We start from the raw sequence: 12,817 nt of genomic DNA, 5'->3' as shown, positions 1-12,817 counted from the left end.
TGAGGGCTAGCAAGCAGGCATCAGGCCCCAGTTGAAGTCATTAATTACATATAAGAAACCTAAATATATTTGGGGGTGGAGGGAGGAGGAAAAAGTAAATTATAGAAGACAATAGAAAGTGATAAGAAATAAGGGGTAATGGAAGATTTAGCATCTGACAAGGAGGAGGAACATGTTTTTCTCAAGTCAGGTCAGAAAAGCTGCTGGCAGGTGCAGAGGTGGAAAGAGACCTTGGGCTTACTTCATATTCAACCTGGTGTGAGAAAAGATAGGTGAGGCGACCTTTCCAGTGAGAGGGTCAATAGATAGCAGGGTATGGTCAGCATGCAGCAGAGTAACAGGGATCCTATGTAATAATCCTATCTAATAAAAGAATAATATGCAGCCAAAACCCGTTTGACTCAGTGGATAGAGCATCGGCCTGCAGACTCAAGGGTCCCAGGTTTGATTTCGGTCAAGGGCATGTACCTTGGTTGTGAGCACATCCCAGTGTGCAGGGGGCAGCTGGTCGATGTTTCTCTCACATCAATGTTTCTAGCTCTCTATCCCTCTCCCCTCCTCTCTGTAAAACAATCAATAAAATATATTTTTTAAAAAAAGAATAATATGCAAATTAACCATCACTCTGCTACAAAGATGGTGGCGTCATTGCCATGGTGATGACACTAGCATCTCACGCCCAAGCCACAGAGGGAGGAAGGGCTGCTGACCGGACAGAAACCCAGCTGACAGAAAGCAGGCGCTGGGCCAAGGGCGAGTTCTGAGCTGCCACTGAGAGGCTTGGGACACACCCCCAGCTCAGCAGACAGAAGCCCAGCTGACAGAATGCGGGGCCACTGGGCTGGGGGCATGCCCCTGGCTGCTCCCAGCAGTGTGGACAGAAGTCCTGCAGACACAATGCAGGGAGCCCTCTGTGCATGAGCTGCAGAGGAAACACCTTTTCTGAAGGCTCATTGGCTAATCTCCCTGTAAGCTGCCTCTCACAGTGTTCTTGGTAACTTGAGTAATAAGAATCCAAGAAGAAGATCTAGGGTTTTTCCACCACACTCTTTGAGGAAAAACTAAGGTCTGCTGCTGGATGGGCTAAGAAATGTCATATCCTGCCCTAGCTGGTTTGACTCAGTGGATAATGCCTTGTCCTGCAGACTGCAGGGTCCGAGTTTAATTCTGATCAAGGTCATGTACCTAGGTTGCAGGCTCCTCCCTCACCAGGGCCCAGGTCAGGGCTCTTGCAGGAGGCAACCAATCGAAGTGTCCCTCTCACATTGATGTTTCTCTCTGTCTTTCACTCTCTCTTCCAAGCTCTCTAAAAATCAATGGAAACATATCCTCAGGTGAGGATAAAAAAGAAAGAAAAGAAATGTCATATACTTTGAAAGACATATCTTGAAAATGCCTAAAGAGAGTTGTAATTTTTTCATGGTGAAGGGACTGGAGTCCATGTAGATGAAAACACCTTGGCGGTGTGACAGTGGTAGCAGCAGCGGGATGATGGGGCTGGTGCCTTCCCCTGATCAGCCCCATAACCTCCTGAAGAGGAAGGCCAGACTATGGCTTAGGCTTGCTCCCTATCAGTAGGACATCTCCTGGGAGCTTCCAGTCTATGAGAGGAGGCAGTCTTGGCTGAGTGACACTCCCCCCACCCCAGTGCACAAATTTCATGCACCCGGCCTCTAATTGGAATATAAACTAGCCCAAGAGGAAATGAAGATGGAGAATGTCCTCCAGACATCACTTAGGGCCCAGCTGCCCTTGGACACTCAGTGGCTGTGAATTCTCTTCTCGCACTTACTAGCTAGGGCCTGGGAGGAGACTGTCACAGGCTTAGGTCCTGCAGTGTGGCATGGCAGGAGGACAAAAGGGTAAGAGAGTAGAAGGGTCTGGTGAGAGAGTGGCTGACATGATGACAATGGATTTTAGATGGACTAGAAAGTGCAATCAGAAAACAGAGGAGTAAATAGGATATCTTGATGAGTCTCAGGAACAAAAGAATGAAGGAGCAAAGAAAGGACTTCATGACTAGAAGGAGTTAAATACTCATTTTCCCATAACCTTGCCATCTCCATGTGAGTGAACCACACAATCTGATAATCGTCACATGGAAAAGTCACTATGTCAGGCTGATGCAACTAGTGAACATCATCTGAGCTTGGGGTTGCTGGACACCCACCTGGGTCTTATTCCCTGTGTGTGGGAGCTGCAAATCTGGCTGCCTGTTGTATCAGGGGACCAAATCCACACCAATTGACAGAAATTTGATAAAAACAATTGCTTAACCAGATAGTGAAGAGGTGACAGAGCAAAAGGAGGATGCTGAGACCTCACAGAGATGATGAGCACAGGAAGCAGCAACCATCCTTAAGGATGGAAAACAAAGGCAAGGAATTGTTAGAAGGGAGAAGCTGCTTAGATGGTTAGAAGGGTGCAGCCTGAGGAGCTGGGGGTCAGACCTGAGGAGTGGATACTTCTCTGTTGGCACCTGTGCCCTAGGACTTTGGTGGGACCCCCTCAGAGCCGGGTTCAAACCTCCAAAAAGGAGGTGCTAGCTGACAGTGCTCTAACCTCTGAGTTGCATGATGAAGTCATATAGGCTGTGCCATCACATAGAGATGAGAAGCTAGCAAGAGGAGCAGGTCCCTTCTTCCTTCCCTAGTTCCAGTCTATCATGTGCTTACTATTGATGGGACCACCTACCAAAAAGCCAGCTGGAAAGGAAATGTGTGGCCTGCAGAGTCTCGTCATCGTCACTAAACAGAGCATGGGAGGCACAGGGGAGCCCAGAGAGAACAGTTGCACCACTAGCAACTGCAGCCCAGCAGTCCAGCCTTCACCTCTGAGCCGTGGCTGGTGAACCAACTAACGACCCCAAGTCCTTAGTCAAACTAAACGGCTCTAAATCAAGGAGAGACCTCTACAATCTATTGCTGAAGAACAAGCCAATGGGTATTGAATGAGTGAATGAATGAATGAATGAATTACTTTACACCAGACCATGTAAAACACTGATGATCATAAAATCCTCCCAGAGGATTCAGCCATCGGTAGCAAATGCAAAGTCTATTTCCATTACAAAATCTTGCTAAATTCTATTCACATTATGTACTCCTATTATCTCTCACAGACTTGCTACTGTTACAGAAGGTTTTTTCTTATTACTCCCCAATGTTCTCTTCAAACAAAATATCTTAAAATCTATTTTCCTAATAATTCTTCCAAGTATATTTTTCACTTAGCAAGTTTGAAATTAGTTTTTAAGGTAATGCATTCTATTTGTATATCTATTATTAAATGCAGGCACTATCCAGTGCCTTATTCTTAAGCATTGTCTCAAGCCTACAAGAGTCATCCAGAATGTTATATGATGACATTCCTGGGATTTTAGACAATATTACTGTAATCATGGAATGCAGTCACCAGACCCTAAGGATTTAACTACAATAGATGCTGCTTATTGAAACTGAACTTCATTGAATCCTCTCCGATTCCATTCTGGTCTCCACATTCTAATATATTGCTCATTCTTCTCACCAAACTTACTATACATTTTAAACTATTGAATAGTCATAATCTCTCAAAATATTATTGTGTTTATGTCAAACACCTTCCCAAAATTCAGATACACTATGATAATCAATTTTCCCTAATTATCTTCGGGGAAAACATTTTTTAAACAATGTAAAGCCCTGACCAGTGTTGTTAAGTGGTTAGAGTGTCAGTCCATGCACCAAAGGGTCTTGGATTCAATTCCTAGTGAAGGGCATGTACCTGGGTTGCAGTTCTCTTACTGACCCCAGTCTGAGTGTGAGCGGGAGGCAACCAGTCAATGTATCTCTTTCACATTGATGTTGTCGGGTTTTTTTTTGTTTTGTTTTTTTCTCTCTCTCCCCTCCTTTCCTTCCTTCCATTGAAAACCAATGGAAAAAAGATCCTCAGGTTTATACTAAGGATAAATACACATGAACAAAATATGAGATGTCAACAGTTAAAAGGGATGAACAACTAAAGAGGTTACATCACTATGCAGCTTCCATATAAACCAGAAAGCTTTATAAATAAATACTAGGTATACATTTTATTAAGAAGAAAACCAGTTTATAGAGAAGTGCCATTATTTTAAAAAGAAATCTTGATACACACTGTATCTTTGACAAGAGTATAGTTGAATACAGTTAGCAAACTTTATTATTAGGAATTATTTTCTGTTGTTAAAGCCAAACAACTTTTTTTATTTTTTTGACAACAAAAACTTTTGCCCCCAATAGAGTCACTGGTCATTATTTTTTAAAATGAAAATGTCCTAAAATTTCCGTAAGTATATTTGAACTTTACAAACTCTACCATTCATACTAGAAAATCAGGTTGAAATCACTTGTTAAGATACTTATATATGTGAATAAAACTTAACACAAATTAACGTTTAACATGTGGAATTGAGGTACAAACAAATAGATAATTCATGAATATGGTAATTATTGCTTCCTGCACAAAATCTGAAAACATTTTTAATATTTTAAGTAAATTTTAAAATTTTATGTAAAATTTCAGAGTATCATTTTCAAGCAGCTCTACTTTTGAGAATTAATATTCAGCAAAAGTTAATCTATGGACACAACCTGGGATTCTTGACAATTTGGCAAAAGCTAAGAATACAGATTTTTCCCTCACTAACAAAAATTTAACCAGTAATGATATGCACAAGTTTACATGAGGTATGTGCAACTAAGAAAATAAACTATAAAAATGCTTCAGACTTATTTGTGTAGAGAAATGTTCTTATATGTTACTTAAAAGTTATGTTCATTAAAACCAAATTTTTACTATTTGTACCTTTTATTCTAGTAGTAGCTGTTAACTACCTTCAAAGTAATAAAACTAGACTTACTGCAAAGTATTCTAAATTTGCTGCCCTTCATTAAACTCCCAAAGCAAACTGTAATAGTCTTATTTCAATGCTAAGGTAAATAAAGCATAACCTTTCACCCTGTTTTGTAACAGACTTGAAACTTACAAGGATTTTATTTTATTCAGCGAAGATGTCTAAAACACAAGTATATATAAGGAGTGGACTTACTAGTACATCCTATCATGATGTCATATTTGCTATAGTTCTTTTGCTCTCAAAATTTAGTTTTAAAATTGGAGCATGTTGATATTCAGAGAAATGTCTTCCTCTCCAAATTGCTTACCTGATATATTTCCCTGGGTTTCATCATTTAAAACATGTGCAACATACTTGGAGGAAATCTTTTCCTTTCTTGTTCTGACAGTAACATCAGTTGGCCAAGAGCATTTTCAAGGGCCATCTGAAGATAAACATCATTAGCCTAGAAAGAAAGATTAAGGAGAGATCAGAAAGGCAGAAATAATGTATTGGACCAAATTTTGATACCATATATTTCACAGGTCTTTATGATGTAATTTTCATCCATCTTTTAAGCATGTTGAAAATATTACCATTTCCCTTACTAAGAAAATAAAATTAAAATGTGGATGATAGACTGCCCAGGACCACAAAAGTCCACAGAAAAACAGAAATCAAACCTAACCTTGTGAGTAAAAAGACAAACATTCCTCTGCAACCTCTGTGCACCGAAAATGAATGCGTTTTGATCTGGGATTACTAGGTAGCTAATTTGATGTACTGACAGAAACCCTAGTGTGGATTTCCTTTTCACCTCGTCTTCTCCCCGGGTGGTCACACAGAAGACAGAGGCTGGCTAGTTTTCCATAATCCAACCTGAAACCATGTCCACTCCCTGAACAGCAGTTCGATCTCTGAAGCAGTACGCCTCTGCACACGGGGACTATTACATAGAGCTCATGGCGGGTGTGTAAACCAAGATTAATTCCTGGCCCTGGAGTCAAATAGCTACAGGATGAGATCGATTCACTTTGGTCCCCCACACCTTCCACCTACCGGGAACCTTAAAATGAAAGCTACAAAATGTAAAGACAGAAATCAATGAAGACAAATGGCTCCTTTTCCAAACCAAGCCTGGCAACTTGTGAGGAAGGAAAAGATGAAGAAAAACAAAGTAGAAAGTAAGGAATTTCTAAAAGACCCTGAGGGTCCCAGAGAAACCTATAGCCAGACCTCAGAAGATTCTAATTTAAAAATCAAACACCCTTGCTGGCTTTGCTCAGTGGTTAGAGTGTCAACCTGAGGACTGAAGGGTCATGGGTTTGATTCTAGTCAACATACCTTGGTTACAAGCTTGATCTCTGGCCCTGGAGAGGGCACATGCAGAAGACAATCAGTTGATGTGTCTTTCTCACATCGATGTTTCTCTCTCACTCTGTCTCTCCTCCCCCTCCTTCCATTCTCTCTAGAAAAATCAATGGAAAAAATATCTGTGGGAAAAAATATCACAAACACCTATGTAATTGATATATAGAATTGGTTTTTAAAGAACAACAAGCAGCTACTACACATAGCTCTACTCAAAATTTTTAAGCTAAATTTTAGAAGGGCATATACACATTTTTATCACAGATTTCCATATCTCTATGTCTGTAAATTTTAACACTGGACATTTACTGATAACATTTCCAATATTTAGAGTCCCTACATTTCCAAAGAAAACTGTTCAAATAGGTTATTAAGTTTTTTGGTCCTTTCCATGGTTTATATAAAATAAATTTTCACCTGATTCTCATATATAAGAACTTGTAGCCCAGTGAATGAAATTTATGCACTCGGGGAGGGAGGTAGTCCCCTCAGCCCAGATTGCGAGAGGGTGCAGGCCAGAGTGGGGGACCCCACCGGTGCCCAGTTGTGGCCCTGAAGGGATGGGGAAGGGCTCCAGGGCATGTCTGGCCTGCCTCACTCAGTCCCCATCAGTCAGACCCCAGCAGCAAGCTAACCCACAGGTTGGAGAGTCTGCCCCCTGGTGGTCAGTGCACATCATAGTGAGTGGTTGAGTGGCCTTAGCATGTCATTAGCTTATTACACTTTGATTGGTTGAATGAACGACCAGATGATCAGCCACTTAGCATATTAAGTTTTTATTATATAGGACTAGAGAGGCCTGATACATGAAAATTCATGCACTAAAGTGGGGGTCCCTCAGTCCAGCCTGTCCCTCTCTCACAGCCTGGGAGCCCTCAGGAGTGGGAGGCAACCTGGCAATCAGGGGAAGACAATGCCCCATGACCTTTCTGCTGTTGCCACTGCTGGCAGTGCAAGCCTTGGCCAGCCCTGAGCGGTGGCCCTGAGTGGCTGGGCGGCTGCTATTCGAGGCTTGCCTGTGTTTCAGGCTAGCCCTGGGCAGCTGGGGGGCTAAGGGTACTTGGGGACTTCGGAAACAGGCATGCCTGCTGCCCTTGTGGGACTGAAGGGACTAGGTGCTGCCATCTTGTGGCTGTGGGTGCTGCCATCTTTGCGGGTGTGGCAGTCAATTAGCATATTCCCTCTTTATTAGACAGGAAGATTAATGTAACAAGAGGAAAGACAAGTGATCTGGATTCTTTCTGCAGTGCTAGTGACCTATCCACTCATTCCAATGCTATCCTTAGTAAGTAGCATGCAACTAACAGAACTATACAAGAATATAGTTTATAGCCATAAAACAAAAACATTTTCTTTGGTGAAACCAACTGGCTCTCCTGTAGAGGGAATAAAAACAATATTTAGCCTCATTAGCTTGAGGTTCAGATCATGGAGCTCACACAATCACCCAGGAAGGCCAGCGGTCCCTTCTCGTGAATACAGATACTCAGCGCACAGAAATAAGCAATGTCATTCCCACTTCGCTGTCAGGGCCTGTCTCCTGTTCAGGTTTTGTCACTGTAACTGCTGCACTTGGCTTATGTCCCACCAAGCAGTGTCCCATGTCCAATCTCCATTACTGGTGCAGTAGGCCCTTCTCTTCTTGATCCACTTCATCAATTGACAGCCTTCCATTCTTCCCTTTCTAAACTCTGCCCTAGCAGCACTTGGACACCAGACCTCTTTCCCCTGCACCCAGAGCCCACTCAAGAGGAAAGACACTTGCTTCCCCTCAAGGGGTCTATTATGGCTGCAGTCCTAAAATGGGAGAGATAAATGCTGGCAGCCTAACTTTGAACATTTTCTCATAGAAACCAGTATAAAGAGTGGTCAAATTATATTGTATTATTAGTACAACAGTTCAGCTATATTAAGAATTAAGTTGCCCAGCTAGCGTGGCTCAGTGGTTGAGTGTCAACCCATGAACTAGGAGGTCATGGTTCGATTCCCCATCAGGGCACTTGCCTGGGTGGCAGGCTTGGTCCCCAGTGTGGAACGTGCAGGAAGCAGCAGATCAATGATTCTCTCTCATCATTGATGTTTCTATCTCTCTATCCCTCTCCCTTTCTGAAATAAATAAAAATATATTTTTAAAAAAGAATTAAATTTTTATAGTTGGCCTGCAAAAGGAACCCGCATAACATGGTTTCTATGTCAAAATTTGTTCTAAGATATAACCACCAACCTATAAATTTTGAAATTCAGTCCCATTCATGACATGAGCATTATCTATATCTAATACATGATCTGAAGAATCTTTACACCTACCTTAAAAAATGACTAAAAAATATAGTGTTGTCTGAAAGTTTAATTCTGAATGCCTAACAATAAAGCTTACAAAACATCAGAAAATAAAAGGTGTTTTTTATTTTACCACCAATTCATTTCACATTTATTTTTAAATCTCCTATGTAGAAAACTCCCACACTAAATGGACATATTATATACACAACCTAGATAAATAATCATACTTCAAATGCACAGTATGGTAATGTTCTTTCACATATTCTCTCTGCAACATGAATTTAATAATATCTGCTATGGATCCCTCAATATCAGCAGGAAGATTCTAGAAAAATAAAATAAAATATAGGCAACCTCCCACAACCACATCAAAATTACATCTAAACCACAGAACAACTGTCACTCAGAATCATTTGAAACCTGGCTGAATGGGAGCCCTACAACTAGAGAATTAAAGAAGAAGCCACATTGAGGCTGGTAGGAGGGGCTGAGGTATGGAATGGACTGGTCCATGTGGCATCGTTTTCATCAGGAAGGCTATCTTGGCCATAGAGGTCCCCTCATCAGGAGCAAAGGGTCGAAGCCCCACACCAGATCCTTCCCACCAGGGTTCCAGGGATGGGAAGAGAAGTTCCCATGACTTTGGGCTGTGAAAACCAGCAGGGTTTGTGATTAAGTGACAAGGAGGGTTGTTGGAGTCCCAGGCAGTTATTCTTAAAGAGCTTGTGCATGGACTTACTTGAACTCAATTCCTCGGAGCTTGACTAATAAGGCAGTAACTTGAAAGGATCCAGGGACATACAGGGAGGAACTAAATTGTCTGGCATCCGGTCAAAAACTTCGGAGTAGCTTTATCCCCACCAAAAAAAAGTGCTGGTAGAGGTCATTGTGTCTTTGCTGAGACCTCCCTGCCACAGTGCCAACAAGCAGTCTTCATCAATCTGACTCACCCTATTTGCCTGGCTCTGGTGACTGCCTGAGACCTCACCCTCCCCAGTTTTCAATACCACCCAAGCTGTTTGCAGTGGCTTTCCATATGAATGGCCTGTGCTGGCTCAGGCTTCAGAATTTTCTAAAAATCTCTCAAACAAGCAACAGCTGGACTCAGCATGACTCATAGCTCTTGCTAAGTGGTCCCAGGCCTGGCACTAGCAGCAGCCTGCCTTGGTTCACAGCTTGGCCTCTCCTGAGCATCTCCAAGCCCAAAACATGTAGCAGTCATCTGCAGATCACTCTGTATTTTGGCTGGGTGCCCCCAAGTGGGGCACAGGCCATAAATGACTTTGCACTTACCAGAAAGCTGTAGAGCCAGTGCACCTAGTGGTCAACTTCAGACCATGTCAGATTATAACCCTATCACATCCACAAACAACACACTCAAGGGGCAGATTCAGTGAGCACCAAAGCTTCACTGAAGCAAGTCCTGCTCCATAACATTGGCTCCTGCACAACAACTCTTCTGCTGTAGTCACAGCTGATTCACACAGGCAATTGGCCTGGTAGTCAATCTCTCCCAATGAGGCCAACAGCAATCAAGGCTCAACTACAACATGTCCCCATACAGCACATACGGGGACATACCTAAGGTGCCTATCTCAGCTGACTGGGGAGGCTGAGCCACTGGGTTCTACAGGACAACTAGTACATAAGGCCACTCTACCAATTTCAGGAGACTTAGCAACTCTACCTAATGTATAGAAACAATCACAGCAAACCAGTTAAAATGCAGAGGCAAAAAAAACATGTCACAAATGAAAGAACAGAAGACATCTCCAGAAAAAGAGGTAAATAAAATGGAAACAAGCAAACTATCAGATACAGATTCCAAAACAATGGGCATAAGGATGCTCACGGATCTTAATGAGAACTTCAAAAACTTAGTGAGAATATCCATGACATAAAAAGGGGCTAGTTAGAAATGAAGGATATACTAACTGAAGCGAAGAATACTTTACAGAGAATCAACAGTAAGAGTAGAGGATGCTGAGACTCAAAGCAGCAATTTGGGATATGATAAGAAAAAAAAATCCAATCAGAATAGCAAAAATAAAAGAGAATACAAAAATATGAAGATAGTGTAAGGAGCCTCTGGAATATTTCAAGCATACTAAGATTTGAATTATGGAGATGCCAGAAATCTCCTTCAAGAAATTGAAAATCTACTTCAAAAAATTATAATAGAAAACTTCCCTTATCTGATGAAAGAAATAGACATACAAATCCAGGGATTACAGAGTCCCAACAAGATAAACTGAAAGAGGCTCACACCAAGACACATCATAATTAAAATGCCAAAGCTTAAAAATACATAATCTCAAAAGCAGCAAGAGAAAAGTAGTTAGTTACCTACAAGGGAGCACTGATGACTGTGGGCTGATTTTTCAACAGAAACTTTGCAGGCCAAAAGGGAGTGGCAAGAAATATTTAAAGTGATGAAAAGCAAGGACCTACAATCAAAATTACTCTACCTAGAAAAGCTACCCTGTTTCCCCAAAAATAAGACAGTGTCTTATATTAATTTTTGCTCCCAAAGATGCACTAGGTCTTATTTTCAGGGGATGTCTTATTTTTCCATGAAGAAGAATATGGCACACATTTATTGTTAAATAAAAATAAAGGAAATTTATTACCTGTATACTGTACGGTAGTTGTCAACACAAACCAGACAAACTGTGAATCCTACAATATCAAGAATTTATTCATTTATTCAATGACAATCATGTCATCATCTTCTGGAACATCATCATAACAATCCAATTCCTTAATTTCCTGGTGAATTTCTTGTGACTCCATTTCTTTCAGAATCAGTGGACCAAATCTCTCATGTTTAGCAATAGCACTGTCTTTAAATGAGTACTTCTTGTCAAGGTAGCCTGCTTGCAGTGCATTTGCAATGCAACTGTCAGTGATTTTCTCCCATGAATTCTTCACCCAAATCACAGCTTCTTGCAGTTTAGGTTCCACAAAGTTTCCATGCTGATTTCTCTCCATTCTATTTTCAATGTAGTCATTAATTTCCATGCGCAAATTGTCTTTGAATGGCTTGTTTATTGCAATATCAAGAGTCTGGAGATAGGCCGTCATTCCTGTGGGAATCATCTGATCTATTTTTCTTTTGTGAAGAAATGTCTTCATGTCTTTAGCGCGGTGAGTGCTGGCTGCATCACAGACTAACAAACCTCTTTGGTTCCCTCTCATAACAAGCTGCAGCATTAAATTGACCCACTTCCTTATAACTGCTTGTGTGGACCAGGCTTTTTCAGTTTTAAGAATAAAAACACCCAAAACACGTTCAATCTTTTCCTTCTTGCCTTAGAAATGATTAAAGGTGGGATTTTAGTGCCATCCAGACGAATTGCCAAAATACAGGTAACATGTGCACTTTCATAAGCAATGGAGGGAATGTACACTAAGGAGGCACCCCGCTGTTCAATTTTTTTTTTTAGATGATTGGCCCATAAACACCGCAGTTTCATCCATAGCAATCATGTTGGAAAGATTGTATTTAGAGAAGTCAGCATCATCAATAAAGGACTTGAATCCAAGTGCTCGCTTAGTAATTTGAGTATCTTCCAACCTAAACAATGTTGTAGATCTTCTTAAAGACAGTTCACTTCGCTGAAGGAAATTATCCAGCCAGCGTTGTGATGCTTTGAAGTCTTCGGGGGCTATGTCAAACTGTGGTGCCATTGCAAGGGCAAATTCTTGAATCTGAGCCCTATTCACAACCAAAGCCTTTGCTCTCCTGTCAACAACCCATTCACAGATCAGGTCTTCCAGCTTGGAAAATAATGGTTGCTGACCTGATCCACACTTGTGCTTTTTAGCATTTCCCTTGTCCACTTGTTCAATGAGGTTACCATACTCTGCTCGCCATTTTCGGACCAATCAGATACTCAACATCTTCTCTTTGCAGAAAGCAGTAAGATTTTGGCCCCAAGAGTCTTCCATGATTCCTTTCTTGTACTCCATGGAGTAGCTTTTTCTTTTTGCACTCATTTCTAGGGGTAAATAAAAGGAATTGGGGTATCAAGGTGGGGGGAAGGGGATCACTTAAAATGACACAGGGGGATCAGAGGAGGGAATCAAAATGGCACAGGAGAATCAGACGGGGGATTACCATTTTAGTAACCCCTTTTGATCCTCCTGTGTCATTTTGATTGTCCCCTCTAATCCTCCTCTGTCATTTTAAGTGATCCCCCTCCCCCCACCCCTGTGCCACTGAACACCTTCACCAGACATCCCCCCTACCCCTTTATCAGACATTTACCCCCTGGGGCCTGCCTGGGGACTGTCACTGGGCTT

Source organism: Pipistrellus hanaki, assembly GCF_964339955.1.
Source record: "Pipistrellus hanaki genome assembly, chromosome: 1".
Lineage (NCBI taxonomy): Eukaryota > Metazoa > Chordata > Mammalia > Chiroptera > Vespertilionidae > Pipistrellus > Pipistrellus hanaki.
Note: the sequence above shows the minus strand (reverse complement) of the source record.